This window comes from Canis lupus, chromosome 4, assembly GCF_011100685.1.
Source record: "Canis lupus familiaris isolate Mischka breed German Shepherd chromosome 4, alternate assembly UU_Cfam_GSD_1.0, whole genome shotgun sequence".
In the NCBI taxonomy this organism is placed as follows: Eukaryota; Metazoa; Chordata; class Mammalia; order Carnivora; family Canidae; genus Canis; species Canis lupus.
Genome location: NC_049225.1, coordinates 856,756 through 882,547, shown reverse-complemented (window position 1 = coordinate 882,547; position 25,792 = coordinate 856,756). Strand labels below are relative to the sequence as shown.

The following is a 25,792-nucleotide window of genomic DNA, read 5'->3' as shown; positions in this document are numbered from 1 at the left end:
GGATGAAAGCTGCTTCTCTATGCTCATCACTGATTGTGTTTATAGAAAGGTAGAACCAACTCTTAGGATGCTTTCAGAGAAGGAAAATAAGAAAAATAGACTCTTTTTGACTCTTTTGAATAAGGGATTTAGGATATGGGTGATCAAAGTGGTAGGAGCATTTATAACTGGACACAGCTACTCATGCACTTCCCAAATGGGTGGATGTGAGAGGGTATTTGGCATTTACTTAAGATCAAAATGTCTTCATCCCCAACCTATTTTATTCCACATGAATGAGGTTTGCAGAGTTTTCATGATTATTCACTTTAATGGAAAGAGCAAAAAACCTAAGCCTGAAATAAGCCGCACATGAAAAATGCCCCTGACGCTCACATGCATACACATGTACATCCCCTCTCCCATCTTCTGTTCTCCAGGCCTTTCCCGATGGATAAGGGAAGTGACCTGTCTGGTCCCCTACCTCCCTTGACTCTCTTCTCTGGCCCCTCAGCCATCTGTGGTCTCTGCTGGCTCTCCACGTTATCCTGAGTCATCCTTGCCTTAAATGCAGCCTTGACTCATCTCTGTTCACGCTTTCATATATCCTAGTTCTACACTCTGACAGAGAAAACAAACAGAAGCACATCATTATGCATTAGAAGCTGCAGTGGGTAAAGACTTTCAAGCATATCAGCTTCCTCTGTCAACTGGCCTTCTAGAAGATGGAGCAAGTTCATGGCTCTGGAGAGGGACAAGAGCCCCTCAGGATGGATTGTGAGAAGTGGGAAGGCAGTCTGATGTGGAGGGTGCCTCAGGTCGCCCTCAGGAGGGCAGAAGAGTGCCAGGGCTCAGGCTGGTGGAGGACTCTGATCCAGACCACACGAACAAGCACAGAGCCTGGGGCTCATTCCAGGTTCCCATACTTACCTGAGTAGAGATGATTCCCAGAAGGGGACATATTACTGAGAAATTGGACCATCCATCACTGTCCCTCACCTTCAGAGGACCAGTGAAGATGGCAGAAAGAAGCACTAGACTTAGCAGGCAGAAGGGGCAGCATGGGGGCCTGAGTTCTCGGCCCAGGTCTATCACCAGGGACTTAACATGTCCTCTGCCGGACACATTGCTTACACTCTCTGGGTTGCCTCCAGATGTTTGTACTAAATGACAACACGCAAGTATCTGAATTTGCAAATAGAACTTAGAACTGGAGACGTCAACTTCGTTCCCTTTCTCTGGCTTGAGTGTTCCTGCCTGAGAAAGGGGGCTGAGGAGAGAACAAAAGATGAACAAAGACAAGTTAGTTACAGCCACTCTAATCAGTGCAACTTTAATCCTGCACCATGTCCTACAGACTGGCTCCGAAATAGGCAGGTATTCCTGACATTCAGTGGACATAGTGACACTAGCAGCCTCGCACACCCAGGTAGACGGTGCACTTGGATGTGTAGATGTGGACACCAAGCACTTGGGTAGAACCAGTGCTTCAGGAGGACATTAGGCCTGTGGTGGTCGTAGCAGAACTACGGAGACTGAACGCTGAGGTCTGGCCCTCTCACTCTGGCCCGGGCTGGTGGCACCCCCGATCTGAGTTACACAAGATCTTTTGCCTACATAAAAGGCAAATGCAAAACGAAACCATAGCCTCAACAATAGATAAGTGTTAACAACCCTGACCATCCCCCAAATCAAAATCCAGTAACCCTATTCTTAACCTAGAATAAATAATCCCCTGAATATCAAAGCATATTACCGTTCTTTCTCAAAGTCGAAAATACTTAACACTTCTACAATTTTCACACCCAGCCCCAAACTATTTTTATCCTCAATTCTGTGAGTTCCTGGATGCCACCAAGTGGATCTCATGCATGTGTCTGTCTCCTGTGGCTGGCACAGTGTCTGTCAAAGAGTGGACATTTGATAAATGCTGTTGAACGTTGAATGTAAAGTCTTTATAATCCATGTAACAGACACTTATCAGAACTATGTACACACCCCTGCCCCACACTGCTACTGTAGTCAAGGGTCACTGAGCCTGGAAAGTAACTTAAGGGAAAATGTGATGATTATTAGCTTATGAAAATGTTACTAAGCAACAAGGAGGACTATTTAAACAGACTTGAAGTCATTGACAGAATTAAGAGTCCAGAAAGGAAAAAAAAAAAAAAATCAAATCTCTTTTATCACTAGAGTTCGGGATCTTTTGACCAGACTGGTCAACTCTCTGGAGTCCTCTCCAGTTGTCCCTGTATGAGAAGACTGAGAGGGCCTGGAGAGGTCATGAAGATCAGTATTCTGTTTGTGCAAATGAAGATCTGTCATTGAGTGTAAAGCCTGACTGCATGTAGTTCTGCTTGGCATGGGAAGTTAGGGAAGAATCCATTCTGTTCTGCAAGCAACTGAACAAAAGTCCTGTCTTATCTCCCTTCCTCATCCAGTCCGTGGGCTTTTCAGACACCTATGTACCAACCGTCAGAGAAATTTCCTTGGGGCTTTGTGCTTAGAGCCATGGTAGGCAACATTTCAAGCAACACCTCTTTTGTTTTTTCTTTCTGTTTAAACACATAGGAACTAAGCTGGTGCAGGTTTGAGGGATAATTAAATGAGAATGGGCCTCCCAAGTTGCTGAGCAACACATTGATTTCTGTGGGCAGAAAGCTTTGTGGGCAGCATCTACGATGCATTCAGTAGTCACACCCTTCTTGTTCATGAAGATGTAGTGAGAAACCACTGTCCAAAAAGAGATGGCTATATTTGCTTTGTAAGCAAAAGGCATGTATCCTAGTTGTATCTAAAACAGTGTCCACATCTTTACCAAAGGCACTGAATTTACCCATTTCTATGACCTGGTGGCCACCCCTTCCTCAGTAGGCATTTCAAGTATGCCACATGCCACGCTCATTCTTTCTCCTGAAAATATATCCATTGTCTGTACTATAAAATGATGCCTGCAACTTTGTGGTGATATTATACTGAGTTTAACAGTGAAATAAGGAAATAAAACTTTTAATAAACAAAGAATGGGGTTTGCTTTCTTTATCATCCAAGGTCTACACAGCAGCAGCCATTTGTTGTGTGAAAGGGAGAACGTGCAGAAGGGCTAATTCTTAACGAGGCCAGTATTTGCACTGACTACTCTTTCTCTTTTATATACACCAGAATTTTCTTCCACAACCAAGATTTCTACTGTCATAACCCAAAACACTCACAATAATGTGTTAGGGATGCATATTAAGCACGTGTAAAATCTATCTACACATGCAGTCCTTATTCCAAAAGTATATGTGAGGAAACATACTTCTCTCTAGGTAGATACATTAACAAAGGCTTTTATTTTTCTCCTTTTAAAAGAAATGCTCATCTTTTTCTTTTCTTTCTGTTTCTTTGGACCCATCAGAAATGCTTTCTTACTGAAAATGAAAATCAAGCATAGTATTTCATTACACCAACTTTAAAGTTACTACAGGTGCAGGTACCAACCGAAGTCACTCTTAGCAAGAGACGTGAATTTTTTTTTCTTAATGTGTTTCTTGGTTAATTTATGGCTCTTGTGCACAGCATGTACCATAAAAACCAAACAATGCCTCTTGAGTGTGGAAACTTCCTGATATTCATCTTGTGAATAAGAGCAAGAAAACGTTCTCTAATTCTGTCCCTCTCTCTCTCCTTTATCATTAATTAAATCCTCATTTTTGGCTTATGATTTGGACACATGCTCTCAACACTAGGGCAACCCCTGTCTGATTTGATGTTCCATTTTATGATGATTCCTAAGGAGATCTATCCAACTTGCTAGAAAATGAACTACTTTTCTTACACTCTATGATCAGGCAGTTTCATGTGAAATTAACAGAGATTGAATAAGAAAAGCTTTCTGTTGTACTGAAGTCTCCCATAATTTGCTACATAAATGTATTAGATATAACCTATAACTATAGGGAGGAAAAAACAATGGCTGAGAGTATGGAAAAATTAATGAGTCATAAGAACATGTTAATGTTGGAAAGATCAACCAGGCATGAGTTGATTTTTAACTGAGAGGTACATTGGAGGGAAATGATAAATAGCTTTTGGAAGGAATTGCTACCTCTTAATCTGAATGGTTACATGGGAAGCAATTCTGTAAAACAACTCTGCTCTCTTGACCTCAGTCAATTAATCCAGGGATTGGTAACTCGTTGGACTGATCAAAAAATTTCCCATAGAATTTTTAGTTTGAGGAATAGAGGCTCTGGGGGTCAGTTTCCTCTCATGTAGCCAGGAGGGTGACACACTAGTTAGCAGCCATGTTTTATCATATCAGCACATCAGAAAGTGATGTGGAGAAAACAATGAGATGAATGAGATTCGAGAGATAAAGAAAGGTAAGAAAAAGATGCCCTCTGTCACTCATTTCTCCAAGGTCCAGCTCCGGTCCAGCTCCATCTCCACAGTTCTTCCGAGCACGGTTGTTCGGACATATTTTGCCTGTCCCGGGTACTCATCAAATAAGTGTAACATTTTAGTTTAAAGGCACTGGGTTAAGCATCTATTACTTGTATCTAAGCAGGACTACCCACTGCAAGCTGAGTGAATTAGTTAACACAAACGTTTGTGAAATCTTAAATTATGTTTCAGTGAGAAAATAGGATTGGTCATTTGGGCTTAATTGACCATTCAGTTGATTTAAATATTCTCACAATTAAACGTTCATTTGAATTATTTTTTTGATTAAAATTATACCTTACCAAGTTAAGTGTAGGAACAGTATGCATGTAGCACATTTCTGGAAGAGACATCCTGCCATCCAGACCACTTACAGAGTTGTAAAGGGAATGCAGCCAGCTCCTCTTTGGAGCAGAAGTTCACTGGTCTAATTGTGGTCTTCTTTGGGCATCTTTGCACACCGCCCTTCACCCTGATTCCTGCTTCAGTTTTTTGGAGATGCCACATGTATCTTCCAGTGGAACTCGTTATTCTCCGCAAGAATTAACTGACAGCATTCACATTATTAAAAGGCAGAAGTAATTAGTCATAAGCAATAATTGTCAAAGATGGGTTCTCATTTGAGTTCTATGAAGACACTGATGAGAATCATGTTGAAACAAGAGCCTCAGATTGTAGAACTCACTCTCCTCAGTACTGTGCTTTATAAACAGAGTATTTTAACCTTGGTTCATAAGAGAACTACCAACTTAATACTGCAACAAAAACAAAGGAGAGCTGACTTCAGATCACACAGCTAGTGAGACATGCCACTTAGATTTGCATTCATTGGGATCCCTGGGTGGGGCAGCGGTTTGGCGCCTGCCTTTGGCCCAGGGCGCGATCCTGGAGACCCGGGATCGAATCCCACGTCGGGCTCCCAGCATGGAGCCTGCTTCTCCCTCTGCCTGTGTCTCTGCCTCTCTCTCTCTCTCTCTCTCTGTGTGACTATCATAAATAAATAAAAATTTAAAAAAAAAAAGATTTGCATTCATCACTCCATCCTGCACGCCACTACTTTGCCTATTCTGACACCAATTGTTTGCCCATTTGCTATTGGAAAATACTTGAGCAATCAGAAAGCTCTGTTGGGGGGAAAATGCATGCTTTCACAAGATAGATATTTTATAGGATCCAAAGTTTGCCCTGAGCATGCTGAAAAAGTAAAGATGAATACAAGACCAGATCACCATGCAAGGGGTCTGAGCCCCCAGGCACCTCAAAAGTAGGGTGAGCTGGCCAATACTGAAGCTAAGAGTGACAACAATGATGCTTACATCCATTTCTGTCATCTTTTGGATATGCATCTTTGTAATTCTTCAAAATCATCACATCAGGCGTCTCTTCATTGAATTTCTCTTCAATCTAGACAGTGTAATGCAGTGGGGATGTTTTAAATAAAAAGTATTAATGCTCTGGATTCACTAAATGATATATCTCTCATAATACCTTGTTTGTAAATGATGTATCTACCATAGTTAGTCCTTAATTCATTTTACCAATTGTTCTTTTCCATGAAAAACATGGATTTTGATTTTTAAGTGATTTTACTTGTTGGATTTGGAAGAAACTATTTGCAGTAACAAGGTAGGCTGGGTATGGATTTGACTTCACCCCAGGCAGTGCTTTTCTCATAACTAATACTATCTTTCCCTTCTCTTAACTAGCTTATCTTTCTGAGCCAATTAATTCATAAAGATGACAAACATGGAATTTGTCCTTCTGCTACAGATAGCTGCTTACAAGCTGAGAAAACCAATAGAAAGCAGTGGTGATTCATACACTCTCCATAGGAATGATTCCTTGACTTGTAATTTGATCAGGTCAATGAAATTTTAATAATAATCTATTTAATTGGGGCCCCTGGGTGGCTCAGTGGTTGAGCATCTGCCTTTGGTTCAGGGTGTGATCCTGGGGTCTCAGGATCGAGTCCCACATCAGGCTCCCCACAGGGAACCTGATTCTCCCTCTGCCTGTGTCTCTGCTTCTCTCTCTGTGTCTCTCATGAATAAATAAATAAAATCTTTAAAAAGTAATCTATTTCATTAAATTATTGGCACATGGATACAGACAGATCTCTAAGTGACACAACCCCCACCACCCCTGGCTTCTGGAATACAAAATGCCTTTAGAAATCTGACCACTTTAACAGATTCCAACAGCAGGGACAGCTATATTTAGAAACAGTTGACTGCATTGCATGCTATCTAGGTTAGCTTGAAATGGAAAGAGTCAGTAGAGGTTCCCACTAAATCTAGAGGAAGGTCATAACTAGTAGGGACCACTAGGGAAAACCAATACTACCCACCGGCTACGGTGAGTACCTTTGTAACTGACATCACAGAGAAGGGCCACCTCTGAAATTAACTTCAGAACAATAGAAAAAGGCCAGCCCCTTGCCACTGACCCGGAAGCTAAGTATTTTCCCAGTAGCATTGTACAAAATCATCCCCCTTCCTGCCATGGGGTCAGTGACACAGCTCTAGTTGTTCACAACAGTAGTGGGAGCATTTGTGAGGCAGCAATCAGATACGTGATATCCCCCAAGTGCACCCCCTCTACCACCAATCCACATGCCCACCAGCTTCAAGATCAGACTTACTAGAAACTTCTGGAAAATCCACATAGGCTATCTGCCACAACTGCATTCCCTTTTTGGTTGTATCAGAAACATGCCTGAATTTTCCTTATCAGGGTGGGAAAACTCTGGTAATATACCAACCTTTCTCTCTGCCCTCCCCTCCCACCAAACCTCAATTCCCTTCCTCATGCTTCATGTCTCCCCTTGTTGACATCAAATATAGAAACTTCATATATGTTTTCTAATTTGACTCGAGACCCTCTTGCTTCTGAAGTTACAGAAGTGATTTTGTGTACTGTTAAGATCATCGTGTTAGCTAAGAGTTGGCAAACAGAAGTGACTTTCACTTAGAAGAGAGAACCAATGTGTAAAAACAGAGATACAGAGATAAATAAAAAGAAAATAAACACTCATTGTTTATTAAAAGATAATGGGTTCCTCTGTTTTCTTTCAGGATTCCAAAATAAGATCAGGATCTTAGCTCACTAACAAAGTTTGAGCACTTCTCAGTGAAATCATCTTAGATCCTTTAGTTGGAAAAGATCCTTTAAATATTGTCCAGTCAAATTTATACTCAATGCAAGGATCCCTCCTTCCATAGCATGCTTCACAGCTGACCACCCAGATGCAAATAATTTCAATGACAAGAAACTCATCAAGTAAAGCAGGCCACTTTGCATTTAGAGGATTTTAATTGTTTGTTACACTTTATCCACTGTCTGTTGCCTTCTCCTCTGGGCCACTGATCTTCTACCTTGGGTACCTGGGTATCAGTGTAAGGACTTTCCAGCGAGCACTAGAGTATGGTCAGTTTAAGGAAGTCATGGACTAGATCCTCAACTGTCACAGGTCCTCCTTCTCAAAGCTGACCTGCCTAAAAGATCATCTCCTTTACACTTGCCTTTCTCCAACTTTCCCTGACATACTTCTCACTCAGCCTGAAGCTCACTCATGTGCACAAATAATCTGGGCAACAAACAAAAGGACATTTTTAAAATGCACAGGTCCTCAGAAAGTATCTTGTAGCAGAAACACAAATAGAGCTTCAAAGAAATATTCAGAGAGCAGTGTCTTATTTTATCCGGAGAAAAAACTTTTGCTAAAGCTCCATGCTGCTTCTTTTTTTTTTTTCTTTTTTTTAAGCAGGCTCCATGCAGGAGCCCGACGTGGGACTCGATCCCAGGTTTCCTGGATCAGCCCCGGGCCAAATGCAGACGCCAAACCACTGAGCCACCCAGGGATCCCTCCATGCTGCTTCTATCTATCCATCCATATATGCATCCATTCATCTGTCCATCTGTCCATCCATCCATCCATTAATCTATTCATGAATTAGAATTCAAAGGTGAGGTGGTTGTCATAAGAATATGTATGACCACATGTATTTAAATTGGAAAATTAGGTCAGGTTTTTTCTAACAAAGTAAATAAATCTGGTTGATTAGCAATGAGGGCTGCCTTTGCCAATTGGATTATAAGGTATATACATTTTCCATAAGGAGAATGAAAAAAATCTACACTACAAAGTTGGGGTTTTTAAAGATTTTATTTATTGAAAGAGAAAGTACAAAGGGGGTGCAAAGGGAGAAGCAGACTCTTTGCCCAGCCTGAAGCCCGATGTGGGGCTCCATCCCCTGACCCTGAGATCATGACCTGAATCGAAATCAAATCAGCTACTCAACCAACTGAACCACTCAAGTGCCCCCAAAGTTTTGATAAAAAATATATTTAATGAACAGAGATCATATGGCATATGCGGGAAATTACATCCTTTGAACTTATATTGAAACTATTTACAGACAAAAATATGCAAGAGGCATATGGCTTTAAAATTTTATGTAAATACGGTGGAAACAGTGAAACAGAAGACATAATACCAAACCCCCTCATCACGTGGCATGTCGTGAAGATAGGAAGACAGCTCTCATTTCTTCCACACCACTTACTCTCCATTTTACACCTCCCTGACAGCCTGAGCTATCCCTCTTAAATTTTTTTTTTTTAATTTTTATTTATTTATGATAGTCACAGAGAGAGAGAGAGGCAGAGACACAGGCAGAGGGAGAAGCAGGCTCCATGCACCGGGAGCCCGACGTGGGATTCGATCCCGGGTCTCCAGGATCGCGCCCTGGGCCAAAGGCAGGCGCCAAACCGCTGCGCCACCCAGGGATCCCCATCCCTCTTAATTCAGGGTCAAGGGCATCACTGGGGTGGGAGGAGCCAGTGATCCCAGCAAATCCCAGCTCTGCCTTTCCAGGACCTCACACCCCCACCGGCCATCAGGATACCTGAGGCTCAGCAGCTGGCTGGTCCCTACTCACCGTCCATATAGAAGCAATCAACCAAACACAAAAACATGCTCCATCCTCTGAAGAGCCACAGTTTAAACTGACCACAGGACTCCAGCAAATCTCTAATCCCATGTGTCAGAGATGACGGGTTGGCCTCGAGGCACAATGGACAAGCAGAAAAGAGCCAAAAAGCAGAAGCCCGAGAAGAGGGGAGGCTGGAAGGAAGCGTGTGTCCACCTCCGCTGAGATACATGTGTCAATAAGCAAGACCAACGGTGATATGGTTAGAGCCTGTGGCATCTTAAACACACATGACAGGTTATGATTTTGCAAGGGTAAAGGCTGTATGTTCTTAGTTTCTCCAGGTCCTTTACTTTCTCTTCACCACCATAGAATTCCCAAGGCCCTCATTCCCAGCCAAATCTTTTTTTTTTTTTTTTTTAAGATTTTTTTATTTATTCCTGAGAGACCCAGAGAGAGAGAGGGCAGGAGAGAGACACAGGCAGAGGGAGAAGCAGGCTCCAAACAGGGAGCCCGATGTGGGACTCGATCCCAGAGCCCCGGGATCCTGACCTGAGCCAGAGGCAGATGCTCAACTGCTGAGCCACCCAGGGGTCCCCCTCATCCCCCAAATCTTGCACCTGAACCTATAGGTTTCTGTATATTGCCCCTCAAGGCAGGACTGATGCAAAGTGACAAAGAGTCAAAAATCTGAATTTCTGAGGAGATTTCATGAAATCTGAATTTCCATGGAGATTTTGGACCAACCTATATGATAAAAAGATGTCTTCAGAACCATAGCTTTCAAAAGTAAGGGAGAGACAAAGAAAACTGTTCTTGGAAATTCTGAAACCTCCCATAGGCTGCTTCTAGACCCTCTGAGCCTCTAGGCCTCCTGCTCCCCAAGTTTCTAAGAGGTCACTGCTAACAGGCTTTTGCGGAGCCAGGAGCCTCAGGCAGCACCTCCACTGAGTCCCTACTGACCCCTGTATCTCCCATTGTCTTCTCTAGCCTATAGCCAACCATTGTTGTTTGCTTGTTCGTTTCTGGGTTAAAACTCTGGCTCCTTTCCAGTTCAGCTGGAAGTTTCTGTTTCCTGTCTGATAAGGCTTCTTGCTGCTTTACCACACAGAGGGCAAAGCAAAGAGGAAAGCCCCCAAAATAGCCTCTGTCCCCGTTCAAGGACCTGCAGCCCCAGGCACCTCAGGTCACGCTGGCCACAGAGTGTTCAAGGCTTTCTCTGAGAAGTGCAGAGGCTACTGAAAGCCCCATGATGATATTTCTTATGCTGGTCCTTCCTATTTTACGCAGTGAAACAAGATGCATGGTTAAGTCTGCTCATAATAAAGGGAAGGTTTCCAGAATTTTCACTGTCTCAAATGCTCCTGTTCATGGTTGAAGCTGTACTTTAGGGGTTGGTTATATATGCCCTGCCTTCATTATTTTGCAATGGGAAATTTAAGGAATGGCACAGTGGGAATATTCCAAAGTCCAGAGTGCCCATGTCAAGCAAAGGGTAAAGGCTAAAGTGGCTTTAGGATGATCTGTTTTGGGTGGCAATTGAAGTTGGACTGAGTTGCTCAGAATTCTCTAGTGACTACAGACAGGGGACAAAGAGCCTAGAGGAGTTTCCTTAGGCACAAGCGATGCTCGCTTCAACTGCATGCCTTAGCTTCCTGCCATTTCCACCCAAATTGTGCCTCTCTCAGCTACCTGTGTGGCTGTTTTATGGAAGAGCAAGGATCCCCTACCCTTACCTAACAAGCAGCCTTCCTGACACCACCTATCTAAAATAGCACCTTCCCACCCCATTCTCAATTTATTTACCCTACTTTATGCTTCTCCACAGCACTTTGCTACTTTACACATTTTTTAAAGATTTATTTTTGTATTTGAGAGGGAGAGAGAGGGGGAAATGGCCAGAGGGAGAGGGAGAGAGAATCTCCAGCAGACTCCCTACTGAGTGGGGAGCCGGATGCAGGGCTCCATCCTACAACTCTAAGATCATGCAAAAGCCAGATGCTCAACTGCCTGAGTCACTCGGGTGCTCCTACTTTACACATTTCTAAATGCATTTATTTATTATTATGCATTTATTATTATGTCCCCTCAATAGAGTGTAAGTTGCATGGAAACTGACTTTTTGTTTATTTTTCCTGTCTCCCCTCCACCCCATGTGCGTACATAGAGCCTACAAAAGTACTCTGATACTTGGAAGGCACTTAAAATATTTTTATTAGGTGAATGGATAGACTAAACTCTAATAGCCTGTCTTCAAACTTCCACATTTCAATTGATTTGAATTATTCTTTCAGTATCTGTAGTTTCCTAACTAATGTGTGATCAATTGCTCCTCAAGCAGCAAGAATTGCCAGCCTTTCAGGATAGCCTGTAACAACGCTCTCTGCTCCCCAGTCGAGACCTTTCTGTGCAGGATGTGCTATGATTTCTACTATTTTTAAGGTGGCTCTAGAAATAAAAAGAGTTCATTGCAATAAAAGCTTAGGAAATATTTAGAAAAAAAAAAGAAATATTTAGTATCACATATTCGATGGTGATGTGAATTTTCAAATGGTCTAGATACCTTTTCAGATCTTTAGTGTAATGTTTTACATTTCTTTCCAGATTTTTCACCCAAGTGTACTCATATTTGGAAAATTTCTCCACGACCATGTAAAATGTTAATATAGCATACTTATATATCAATGATTTTTCATATATAGAAAGATAGATATAGATTTATGTATAGATATGTGTATATAAGTACATATATTTTAAAATATGAATGTGTAATATTTATATTTATATAATGTATAAGTATATAATATATAGAATACATACATATTTTTTAAGTTCCTCAATTTTGATACTATTACCTTTTTCCTTTCATCCTTCAAACTTCACACTATTCAGTGAGGCACCAAATGGTTATGTCTTTCTCCTGCCTTAGGATTATTCTAGCTTGAAACTGGTTCAAATCAAAACCCATAGTGATCTCTGTAACACCCTTCATATCCCACATTTTCTTCTTATGCTTGTAAGTTATTAATCCAAAAAAATAATAACTTTGTCCCTTCCACTGAGAGCCCTCAAACCTCCAGCAGCAGTATCCAGAAGCACGCCTCTATTAAATCTCCCAGGTTGATCATCTGGGGTGTCCCACACTCCCCACCCCAGCTGAAACTTTTTCTTATATTTCATGGACAATGACTCACCATTCCCCAAATCCTTTGTACTACAGAAGAGTATGAGGGAGTCAGCTATTTCTGTCTTCTTTCTGAAAAAGTAAAGACCAGTATTTAAATGTACTTTGCCATTACAAGATAAAGATAATGCTTTGGACACCTGGACCTGGAAAGTGACTGTGGAATGGGGAGGGTGCATATGTGCAGATGAACCATCACATGGGCTCCAGGTACTGGGCAGGCAGCTCCAGCCTCACATTTGAGAGGAGTCTTCATTTGTTTGTTTTCAGGTTTCTTTGGGTTTCTTTTGTTTCCTTTAATCTGATGGTTCTGTATGGTCATTTCCAGAAATGCAAAATACACTCATATTCAGACATCTTTTCATTACCTTTTTTTGGGGGGGGGTTCTTTGGTCTTTCTCCCCAGTTCCTTCTTGTTCCATGTCTGTACTGATCTAGATGAAACATCTACTAAATTACTTCACAACAAGACTTGAGAGGTGCATTGATTACTACTTCTGTTGTCGCAAATTACCATAAATGTAGTGGCTTATGACAACACAAATGTATTCTTACTGCTCTGTGGGTGAGACACCAAAATGAACCTCACTGGATTAAAATCAAGGTGTTGGTGGGCTGCACGCCTTCCAGAGGGGGAAAGGGAGGATCCACGGCTTTGCCTTCTCTAGCTCAAGATGCTGCCCACATTCCTGGGCTTGTGGCTCCTCCCACCTTCAAAGCCAACGATCTCATCACTGCACTTCTGCTTCCACTCTTACATCTGTTTCTCTGAGTCTGATTCTCTGCCTCCTTCTTTCATGTATAAGGACTCTTAGGATTAAACTAGGCCAGATAATCTATATGAATCTCCCCATTTTAAGGTGTTTAATTTAATCACATCTTTAAAATCCCTTCTGCCACGTAAAGTCAAATATTCATAGGTTCCAGGAACGAGTACATGGGTGTCTTTGGGGGCCACGACTCCGCCTAACTGCATTGGTGATGTGTCATTCGCCCTCCCACCCTCCCCAGGAGGGACAGAGATTGGTCTTTCCAAAGAAAAGCTGACAAAAGTGATTTCTAAAAAATGGAACTCAAAAAAAGAAAAAAGAAAAAAATGGAACTCAAGGTGTGCCATTATCTGGGTGAAAAAGAGGAACATGGGAAAGGGTGGGATCCTCCCAGTGTATTAAAAATGATACAGAAACGTCTACCTCAATGACATTGTGTATGTACAGACAGGATTACAAATTCTAGTTTCTACAGCTGTTCCGTAATGATTTATAACATGAAATGTGTGTAAATTCTCCTGTTAACTGAAAGAATATACATTAATTTTGAAGAGCCAGTGTACTCTGAAAGGCCATAATGAGTTTCCCAAATCCTTATAAGTTTGTTTTTACTGCAAAGTACCAGTTTTTTTTTAAGTACCAGTTTTTTATAAAAGAATCCTCAAAACTTCATATTCACTGGACTTAATGACATAGGGTGGGCTTCATTTTGTTGGATGCCTGCTATGGGTAAGGTGCTATCCTAACATATTTGCATCCTACTTATTCTACCGACAGTCCTAGGAGACATTTAGTCCACAAAAAGGAAACCAAGTCTCAGAAAAGTCACTTGCCCGAGATCACACATTTATGAACTGGCTGAGCTAGAATTCAGATATTGGTTTGTATGATTTTAAAGATTTTTTAGCTCCTCTTCCACGAAGATGCCATGGACTCTGTAAGGGGGTCCTTTCAGGATCCCTAAGCCCATTTTGTCATTATTGCTTTCACTTCCTCTACTTTTCCCATGCAGTGCTCTTTAGGTCATACTCATAACCAGTATAATCCACTTTGAGACTGGTGGCAGGGCCTATGAATGGAATCTGGTGAGCAGAGACAGTGCACATGGACACGAGATGTGGGTGAGGCTGCATCACAGGACTGAAAATGATTCGGCCCCCAGGATTATTTCTAGGAGCCCAAGTTCCCAAGGGTGCTGGAATTCGTGTCTGCCCATGAGTCTCCAGGATGTCCCATGACTGTTACCTGGTGTCTTTGTCTAGCCTCTGATCCTGAATGGGCTGCCTCTGCCCAGGCCCCTGACACTTTGCAGTTTGCCTGTATAATCCCCCTTGCTGGCTTGTGACCCCACAGGACACCTAACACACAGGCTTTCCTGGCTGGCTGCCACTACGTCGTCACCACAGCCCGTGGCTTCCAGTCATCTTTCAGTGCCCCAGCCACTTGCCTGTAGGGCCTGGCCACCCACAGTGCTGGCTTTGCCAACAATGTGTAATAAACAATAAGAATGATACAATTCAGAACAATGTGTTTTTCTCTGTATTGCAAAAAAATTCAATGATTTAAAAATGTATGCAAACCACTTCTCTCTCTGACATTAAAATAAGGATAAGAAAAATCATAGGTATGTTGCACTGTTTTGTTTTATTGCCCAGCCCAGTTGGGGTAAGGAGTGGGGGAAGGGCTGCATTCCATGACACACGTGCTTTCCCCAGTTTCACACACATCTGATATTGACTGCATCCTAAAAACACAGTTGTCTGGTTGGGAGTATGATATGATTGTTCCCTATAAACGTGTGACTTTGGTGGTTATTACTTGGGACCTGTCTGAGTCAACAAAACCATGCTTCCATGGTTCCATGGACCATTAAGGAAAGGAGTACGTGTTCTGATCATCTGAAATCATTTTGACACCTGATAGAGAAGGTAGTCAAAAACTTGCCGAATGAACATAAAAGCAGGAAGAAAATCCCAGCAATCAGATGGGGCTATGCTTTTAAAAGGTTGGCATCACCAAGGTTCTGGAGAACAAAGAGTGTGAGGGAAAAAAAGTGGACATTGGGGACTTTGATTCAGAAAAGTGGAACACTGAATATCAAGAAGCTTTGAGAATGTCTGAAACAATTATTTTGCTTATGGTCCCTTCTTTCCAGACGCATGAGAAAGATACATGATTTAAATCCATACCTAAAGTTTCCAATGGGCTGTGAAATATTGGTTTCAGGTTTCTGTCACTAAATGAACAATGATAATGACGAAAAAGCTCAGGGTTCTGTAAACCTAAAACTGTTCTAAAATAAGTTTATTTAAAAAAAAAAAAGCAACTGTAAAATGAAGGAAGTTTTCTGGTATAAAAAACAATGTGCTCACATAAGATTTCATTTATATGTGGAATTTAAGAAACAAAGCAGATGAACACATGGGGGAGGTAAAAAGAGAGAGGGAAACAAACCTTAAGAGACTCTTAATGATACAGAAGAAATGGAGGGTTGATGGAGGGAGGTGGGGGGGTCAGATGGGGGATGGGCATTAAGGAGCGTATTTGTGATGAGCACTGGGTGCTGTATGTAAGAGAGAACTCACTGAATTCTACTCCTGAAAACAGTATTTCATTGCACATTAACTAACTAGAATTTAAGTGAAAAGTTTGAAAAGAAAAAGCAAAAATAAAATGATTCCATACATAGAAAAAAAGAAACAATTGGTTACTTAGATTCAGTGAAATACAGAATTTTATATTTCATTTTTATCATTTTGCCACTAGCGTTGACAAACCATAATTTTCTAAAACAAAAGATAGTGATTTTGAAAGTTTAATTTACGCTAATGTTTCCAGAAGGGGAAAAAAGTCTTTATTTATTTATTCATGAGACACAGAGAGAGAGAGAAAGAGAGAGAGAGGCAGAGACACAGGCAGAGGGAGAAGCAGGCTCCATGCAGGGTGCCCGACGTGGGACTCGATCCCAGGTCTCCAGGATCAGGCCCTGGGCTGAAGGTAGGAGCTAAGCCACTGAGCCACCCGGGCTGCCCTCCTTGCCTACTTTTGCACCCAAAAGAAAAGCAAACTATCTTAACAGAAGAAAAGCTATTTGAAGTTAATAAAGTGTGCTATGTGGTTTATTAGTAGGTGAATTTTTGTGTTTTGTGTGTCTCCACACTAACAAGTCACATGTTTGTCTTGACCATAAACAAGGCAAATCTGATGGGAAGATGAATTTGGAGAATTTACCTACATTCATGAAAGGAGACATATATTGACATGACTCATTTGCTTTTTAATGTAATTCAGGTATAAATGAAGAATACTTTTGATAATTACCAATTTCCTAAATATAAAATTTGTTCTACCTAGATCTCAATTAATAATGTTATATGATCATTTGCTATAAATACACTCAGTTTCATCTGGATGAGAGTTGTTTGGTGATTTATAATGTTTATAATTATGTAATATTAATATGGTGCTGCATCAAATTAAACAGAGTGTGACTTTTGTCACGATACAGTAAGAAAAAATTCTGCACATTCAAGGTTTTTCTTCAAATATCTCTCTTGCAGTTGTAACCAGAAAATCTGTTGTTAAATGCCACATGTTTCACTGTTGCTCAACAGTTTGGCTTATGTAACTGATGTTTATTAGTCATGCTTGCTAATCAAAATAGAGTCTGAGAAACTGACAAGTGGTAGAGCATGATTATATTTATCTTTGAGTCTACAATGTAATGATTTTTATTTTTAAAACCTCTTTTCGAGTTCATCCATTTAGGAAATGTTTATTGGATATTCACCATAAGCCATGCACTTTAATCCTAAGATCAATTAACAAAGGCAGTGAAATTAGTCAACATTTACATTGCATGAAATGTATAAAACCTTCAAAAGAACTGCTAATTTGATATTATTAAGACAAGCAGTGACATCTGAATAAAGAAAGAGGTTTCTTGCCCACACCAGTGGGACCTGAGAAGCAATCAAATTCCCACCTAATGCAAAATATTTATCCAATATTTTCCTTGTTTGACTATAATGTCCACCTTTATTGGCATTCATTGTTTTAAGGCAACGTTTTTGAAGTAGCGGTCCATGGAAAACTATGTCTCACCAAGCCTAAAGAATTCATCACTACAACTGCACTACAAGAAATATAACAGGGAATTCTTCCAGATGGAGAAAACTTTTTCTACTTGAAGCAAGCAGAAATAAGCAGGAGCTAAGAGTACGTGTGTGTGTATGTGTGTGTGTATAACACACATGTAAAATACATATATGTGAAGAGGAATAAATGTATATGTGTATGTAAAAAGAAGAAAATGCTTACCATTGATTTTAAAAAGTAATGATCATGGGACGCCTGGGTGGCTCAGAGGTTGAGCATCTCCCTTGGGTCAGGTCGTGATCCTGGGGTTCCAGGATCTAGTCCTGCATGAGATTCCCTGCATGGAGCCTGCTCCTCCCTCTGCCTCTCTCTGTGTGTCTCTCCTGAATAAGTAAATAAAATCTTTAAAAAGAAGTAACAACCATAATAATATGTAACACAGAGAAGTAAAATGTAGGCCAGCTATGGTAACAAGGGCAGAAGGATGATGAATGAATGTAATGAGTCCTCAAACATTTTGTTTACAAGTAGTAAAAGTAATATAAGCCATGCAACTCTATGTATATGGTAAATATTGACTCTGTAGAGCAATACACACTGAATTAAAATAATTATGTATATCTACATATACATATATAGAAATAGATACAAATGTAGAGATATATACCTGACTAAAAAGCTAGCAGAAAAGTGGAATTAAAAAAACAGTTAGGGGGAGGGGCAAGACGGCGGAAGAGCAGGGTCCCCAAATCACCTGTCTCCACCAAATTACCTAGAAAACCTTCAAACCATCCTGAAAATCTATCAATTCGGCCTGAGATTTAAAGAGAGACCAGCTGGAATGCAACAGTGAGAAGAGTTCGCGCTTCTATCAAGGTAGGAAGACGGGGAAAAAGAAATAAAGACACAAAAGGCCTCCAAGGGGGAGGGGCCCCGCGAGGAGCCGGGCTGAGGCCGGGGCGAGTGTCCCCAGGACAGGAGAGCCCCGTCCCGGAGACGCAGGAGCTGCACCGACCTTCCCGGGGGAAAGGGGCTCCAGGGAGGTGGAGCAGGACGGAGGAGGGCGGGGATGCCCTCGGGCTCCGGGGACACTAACAGGCACCTGCGCCCCGGGGGAGTGCGCCGAGCTCCCTAAGGGCTGCAGCACGCACGGGGACCCGGAGAAGCTCGGGGGGCTCGGGGGCGGCTCCGCGGAGGGGGCTGCGCGGCCCGGGAGCGCGAATCCAACAGCGCAGGCTCCGGAGCACAGGGGCCGGGACACAGCCCAGGATCCGGCCTCCCCCGGGACAGGCAGAGGCCGGGAGGGCCCAGGACAGCGAGGACGCTCCTGCCCCAGCTGAGCAGATCAGCGGCCCCGCCCGGAGCCTCCAGGCCCCGCAGACGGAGTTCCTGCGGGAGCTGACTCCAGGTTTCCAGAGCTGCCCCCCCACTGGGGCTGTTCCTCCTGCGGCCTCACGGGGTAAACAACCCCCACTGAGCCCTGCACCAGGCAGGGGGCAGAGCAGCTCCCCCAACTGCTAACACCTGAAAATCAGCACAGCAGGCCCCTCCCCCAGAAGACCAGCTAGACTGACAACCTCCAGGAGAAGCCAAGGGACTTAAAGTACACAGAATCAGAAGATACTCCCCGGTGGTTCTTTTGTTTTGTTTTGCTTTTTGATTTGTTTCCTTCCCCCACCCCCCTTTTTCTCCTTTCTTTTTCTTTCTCTTTTTCTTTTTTCTTCTTTTTTTTCTCTTTTTTTCTTCTTCCCTTTTTTTTCTCTTTCTCTTTTCTTTCCTTCTTTCTCTCCTCTCTTTTTCTCTCTTTCCCAATACAACTTGCTTTTGGCCACTCTGCACTGAGCAAAATGACTAGAAGGAAAACCTCACCTCAAAAGAAAGAATCAGAAACAGTCCTCTCTCCCACAGAGTTACAAAATCTGGATTACAATTCAATGTCAGAAAGCCAATTCAGAAGCACTATTATACAGCTACTGGTGGCTCTAGAAAAAAGCATAAAGAACTCAAGAGACTTCATGACTGCAGAATTTAGAGCTAATCAGGCAGAAATTAAAAATCAATTGAATGAGATGCAATCGAAACTAGAAGTCCTAACCACGAGGGTTAACGAGGTGGAAGAACGAGTGAGTGACATAGAAGACAAGTTGATGTCAAAGAGGGAAACTGAGGAAAAAAGAGACAAACAATTAAAAGACCATGAAGATAGATTAAGGGAAATAAACGACAGCCTGAGAAAGAAAAACCTACGTTTAATTGGGGTTCCCGAGGGCGCCGAAAGGGACAGAGGGCCAGAATATGTATTTGAACAAATTCTAGCTGAAAACTTTCCTAATCTGGGAAGGGAAACAGGCATTCAGATCCAGGAAATAGAGAGATCCCCCCCTAAAATCAATAAAAACCATTCAACACCTCAACATTTAATAGTAAAGCTTCCAAATTCCAAAGATAAAGAGAAGATCCTTAAAGCAGCAAGAGACAAGAAATCCCTGACTTTTATGGGGAGGAGTATTAGGGTAACAGCAGACCTCTCCACAGAGACCTGGCAGGCCAGAAAGGGCTGGCAGGATATATTCAGGGTCCTCAATGAGAAGAACATGCAACCAAGAATACTTTATCCAGCAAGGCTCTCATTCAGAATGGAAGGAGAGATAAAGAGCTTCCAAGACAGGCAGCAACGAAAAGAATATGTGACCTCCAAACCAGCTCTGCAAGAAATTTTAAGGGGGACTCTTAAAATTCCGCTTTAAGAAGAAGTTCAGTGGAACAGTCCACAAAAACAAGGACTGAATAGATATCATGATGACACTAAACTCATATCTCTCAATAGTAACTCTGAATGTGAACGGGCTTAATGACCCCAAAAAAGGCGCAGGGTTTCAGACTGGATAAAAAAGCAGGAGCCATCTATTTGCTGTCTACAAGAGACTCATTTTAGACAGAAGGACACCTACAGCCTGAAAATAAAAGGTTGGAGAACCATTTACCATTCGAATGGTCCTCAAAAGAAAGCAGGGGTAGCCATCCTTATATCAGATAAACTAAAATTTACCCCAAAGACTGTAGTGAGAGATGAAGAGGGACACTATCTCATACTTAAAGGATCTATTCAACAAGAGGACTTAACAATCCTCAATATATATGCCCCGAATGTGGGAGCTGCCAAATATATAAATCAATTATTAACCAAAGTGAAGAAATACTTAGATAATAATACACTTATACTTGGTGACTTCAATCTAGCTCTTTCTATACTCGATAGGTCTTCTAAGCACAACATCTCCAAAGAAACGAGAGCTTTAAATGATACACTGGACCAGATGGATTTCACAGATATCTACAGAACTTTACATCCAAACTCAACTGAATACACATTCTTCTCAAGCGCACATGGAACTTTCTCCAGAATAGACCACATATTGGGTCACAAATCGGGTCTGAACCGATACCAAAAGATTGGGATTGTCCCTTGCATATTCTCAGACCATAATGCCTTGACATTAGAACTAAATCACAACAAGAAGTTTGGAAGGACCTCAAACACGTGGAGGTTAAGGACCATCCTGCTAAAAGATAAAAGGGTCAACCAGGAAATTAAGGAAGAATTAAAAAGATTCATGGGAACTAATGAGAATGAAGATACAACCGTTCAAAATCTTTGGGATGCAGCAAAAGCAGTCCTAAGGGGGAAATACATCGCAATACAAGCATCCATTCAAAAACTGGAAAGAACTCAAATACAAAAGCTAACCTTACACATAAAGGAGCTAGAGAAAAAACAGCAAATAGATCCTACACCCAAGAGAAGAAGGGAGTTAATAAAGATTCGAGCAGAACTCAACGAAATCGAGACCAGAAGAACTGTGGAACAGATCAACAGAACCAGGAGTTGGTTCTTTGAAAGAATTAATAAGATAGATAAACCATTAGCCAGCCTTATTAAAAAGAAGAGAGAGAAGACTCAAATTAATAAAATCATGAATGAGAAAGGAGAGATCACTACCAACACCAAGGAAATACAAACGATTTTAAAAACATATTATGAACAGCTATATGCCAATAAATTAGGCAATCTAGAAGAAATGGAGGCATTCCTGGAAAGCCACAAACTACCAAAACTGGAACAGGAAGAAATAGAAAACCTGAACAGGCCAATAACCAGGGAGGAAATTGAAGCAGTCATCAAAAACCTCCCAAGACACAAGAGTCCAGGGCCAGACGGCTTCCCAGGGGAATTTTATCAAATGTTTAAAGAAGAAACCATACCTATTCTCCTAAAGCTGTTTGGAAAGATAGAAAGAGATGGAGTACTTCCAAATTCGTTCTATGAGGCCAGCATCACCTTAATTCCAAAACCAGACAAAGACCCCACCAAAAAGGAGAATTACAGACCAATAGCCATGATGAACATGGATGCAAAAATTCTCAACAAGATACTGGCCAATAGGATCCAACAGTACATTAAGAAAATTATTCACCATGACCAAGTAGGATTTATCCCTGGGACACAAGGCTGGTTCAACACCCGTAAAACAATCAATGTGATTCATCATATCAGCAAGAGAAAAACCAAGAACCATATGATCCTCTCATTGGATGCAGAGAAAGCATTTGACAAAATACAGCATCCATTCCTGATCAAAACCCTTCAGAGTGTAGGGATAGAGGCAACATTCCTCGACATCTTAAAAGCCATCTATGAAAAGCCCACAGCAAATATCATTCTCAATGGGGAAGCACTGGGAGCCTTTCCCCTAAGATCGGGAACAAGACAGGGATGTCCACTCTCACCACTGCTGTTCAACATAGTACTGGAAGTCCTAGCCTCAGCAATCAGACAACAAAAAGACATTAAAGGCATTCAAATTGGCAAAGAAGAAGTCAAACTCTCCCTCTTCGCCGATGACATGATACTCTACATAGAAAACCCAAAAGTCTCCACCCCAAGATTGCTAGAACTCATACAGCAATTCGGTAGCGTGGCAGGATACAAAATCAATGCCCAGAAGTCAGTGGCATTTCTATACACTAACAATGAGACTGAAGAAAGAGAAATTAAGGAGTCAATCCCATTTACAATTGCACCCAAAAGCATAAGATACCTAGGAATAAACCTCACCAAACATGTAAAGGATCTATACCCTCAAAACTATAGAACACTTCTGAAAGAAATTGAGGACGACACAAAGAGATGGAAAAATATTCCATGCTCATGGATTGGCAGAATTAATATTGTGAAAATGTCAATGTTACCCAGGGCAATTTACACGTTTAATGCAATCCCTATCAAAATACCATGGACTTTCTTCAGAGAGTTAGAACAAATTATTTTAAGATTTGTGTGGAATCAGAAAAGACCTCGAATAGCCAGGGGAATTTTTAAAAAGAAAACCATATCTGGGGGCATCACAATGCCAGATTTCAGGTTGTACTACAAAGCTGTGGTCATCAAGACAGTGTGGTACTGGCACAAAAACAGACACATAGATCAGTGGAACAGAATAGAGAATCCAGAAGTGGACCCTGAACTTTATGGTCAACTAATATTCGATAAAGGAGGAAAGACTATCCACTGGAAGAAAGACAGTCTCTTCAATAAATGGTGCTGGGAAAATTGGACATCCACATGCAGAAGAATGAAACTAGACCACTCTCTTTCACCAGACACAAAGATAAACTCAAAATGGATGAAAGATCTAAATGTGAGACAAGATTCCATCAATCCTAGAGAAGAACACAGGCAACACCCTTTTTGAACTCGGCCATAGTAACTTCTTGCAAGATACATCCACGAAGGCAAAAGAAACAAAAGCAAAAATGAACTATTGTGACTTCATCAAGATAAGAAGCTTTTGCACAGCAAAGGATACAGTCAACAAAACTCAAAGACAACCTACAGAATGGGAGAAGATATTTGCAAATGACATATCAGATAAAGGGCTAGTTTCCAAGATCTATAAAGAACTTATTAAACTCAACCCCAAAGAAACAAACAATCCAATCATGAAATGGGCAAAAGACATGAAGAGAAATCTCACAGAGGAAGACATAGACATGGCCAACATGCATATGAGAAAATGCTCTGCATCACTTGCCATCAGGGAAATACAAATCAAAACCACAATGAGATACCACCTCACACCAGTGAGAATGGGGAAAATTAACAAGGCAGGAAGCAACAAATGTTGGAGAGGATGCGGAGAAAAGGGAACCCTCCTACACTGTTGGTGGGAATGTGAACTGGTGCAGCCACTCTGGAAAACTGTCTGGAGGTTCCTCAAACAGTTAAAAATAGACCTGCCCTACGACCCAGCAATTTCACTGTTGGGGATTTACCCCAAAGATACAGATGCAATGAAACGCCGGGACACCTGCACCCCGATGTTTATAGCAGCAATGGCCACGATAGCCAAACTGTGGAAGGAGCCTCGGTGTCCATCGAAAGATGATGGATAAAGAAGATGTGGTTTATGTATACAATGGAATATTACTCAGCTATTAGAAATGACAAATACCCACCATTTGCTTCAACGTGGATGGAACTGGAGGGTATTATGCTGAGTGAAGTAAGTCAGTCGGAGAAGGACAAACAGTGTATGTTCTCATTCATTTGTGGAATATAAATAATAGTGAAAGGGAATAGAAGGGAAGGGAGAAGAAATGTGTGGGAAATATCAGAAAGGGAGACAGAATGTAAAGACTGCTAACTCTGGGAAACGAACTAGGGGTGGTGGAAGGGGAGGAGGGCACTGGGGGTTATTCTGTATGTTAGTAAGTTGAACACCAATAAAAAATAAATTAAAAAAAAAATAAAAAATAAAAAAACAGTTAATCCAAAAGAAAATAATCACCAAATCTCAAGGGTAGCCACTAAAAAATAACAGCAATTAAAATTATTAGTAGGGAGATATGACATAGATGTCATTAAAAAGCTAACAGAGGAGAATAATTAAAATAATTCAGAAGAGAGCAAGAAAGGAGAAATAATGCAACAAAGAGCAGAATATTGAAATAAAGTAGCAACATGGTGAACATAAATCCAACTATGCCAATAGTCACATAAAGTGAGTGGACTCATCAAGAGGAAATGAAGTGTGAATATCGTCAGACTCAAAGAAAAGGCAAGACTCATCTCTATGTTGTTGACACGTAGCACAGAAGCACTGACACAGAAAATAAGGAGAGAATAATAATGAAGGCCATCCAAACAAGGGAGCTATGGAACTGTGTCGCTCTAGTTCTATAAAATAAAGTGGACTTCGGGTGAGGAGTTATTACTGGAGATCAAGATGAACATTTCAAAATTCAAGAAGGGTCAGTTCACTAGGACAGTACAAACATCCTAAATTTGTCTGCAAGTAATAATATGGATTCGAGATAAAGGAAGAAACAGACATATCCAGAACCCAAAAGTCTCCACCTGGGAGCTGTTGGGCAGCTCTGGAACTCGCTGCTGGAACAGGCAGGGTATGAAACACCACACCTCACGGCGGTAGGACAGACATCCTTTGCCGTTGCAAATGGAAAATCCACCAAAATGGACTATTATGCTAAACTGTGAATCAGGTGTTGACACATTTCAGAAGACTGGAATCACGCTGAGCAAGTGCTCTGAAGAAACGGTGCAAATCAGTGACAGGGGCCCGAGGATCCCCTACTGATCCGAGGTGCAGCAATATTCTTGTACTGACCCGTGCACCAGAGAAGACATCGCAGGAAAACGAGGAAAATGTTCGGGACTGGATGGTGGAAGAAACAAAACAAAGCAACAAAACAGAAACGAAAACAACAAAAACAGAACGAAACATCCTAATACATGCGGATTCTGCTCAAAGGGAAAACTACAGCTTCATATGCTTACATCAGAAAGGAAGAATCACCGAAAATTAGTCAAGTCAAGTCCTACCGCAAGAAGCGAGGGAGGGTGGAGTCCGCTGAACCACGAGTGCGGGGCAGAGAAGCCTCAACAGCAAGGCCCGGCGGCTCCGCGGAGGGTCCCGTCCCCGCCCGCGCCCGCAGCGCGCTGCCCGCGGGGCCTGCCCCTCCGTCGGCCCGTCTCTGCCTCCGTCCGTGTCTCATGAATGGATAAACGACATCTTAAAAGAATGAATTGATCAAAGGAGACACCGCTGCTCTAGGGGAAAGTCAACCGACGAGAGCTGGTGCCGTGAAAACTCATTCAAGAACGGCTTGTTAGAAAAGGGCCGGTTCCCAGACAAGGGGCGCTTGGGCAGGGGCCTCCGAGCCCGACGCCCGACGCCCGACGCCCGACGCCCGACGCCCGACGCCCTGGCCCTGCCCCCGCAGCCGCGAGGCGGCGCCCCCGCTCCGGACGCTCCTGCGGCGGCGACTGCGGCTCGGGGGGCGGGGCCTGCGCCCTCGGGCGCCCGCCTCCGAATGAAGGC

At 42.1% G+C, this 25,792-nt stretch overlaps 1 long non-coding RNA gene across 5 annotated transcripts in view; it reads right to left on the bottom strand.

The window, feature by feature from the left end:
- LOC102157143 overlaps window positions 1–25,654 on the bottom strand; it is a 27,099-nt gene extending 1,445 nt beyond the window's left edge. For 2 of the 5 annotated variants that reach the window (XR_005357696.1, XR_005357698.1), the window contains exons 1-4: window positions 25,294–25,654; window positions 12,533–12,594; window positions 1,114–1,249; window positions 464–600 (exon numbers count right to left, since the gene is read on the bottom strand). This is a non-coding gene — a long non-coding RNA (uncharacterized LOC102157143). The remainder of the gene's footprint in view (window positions 1–463; window positions 601–1,113; window positions 1,250–12,532; window positions 12,595–25,293) is intronic. The other 3 variants (XR_005357699.1, XR_005357695.1, XR_005357697.1) reach the window with 2 other exon arrangements.
- Between the last annotated feature and the right edge of the window lie 138 nt (window positions 25,655–25,792).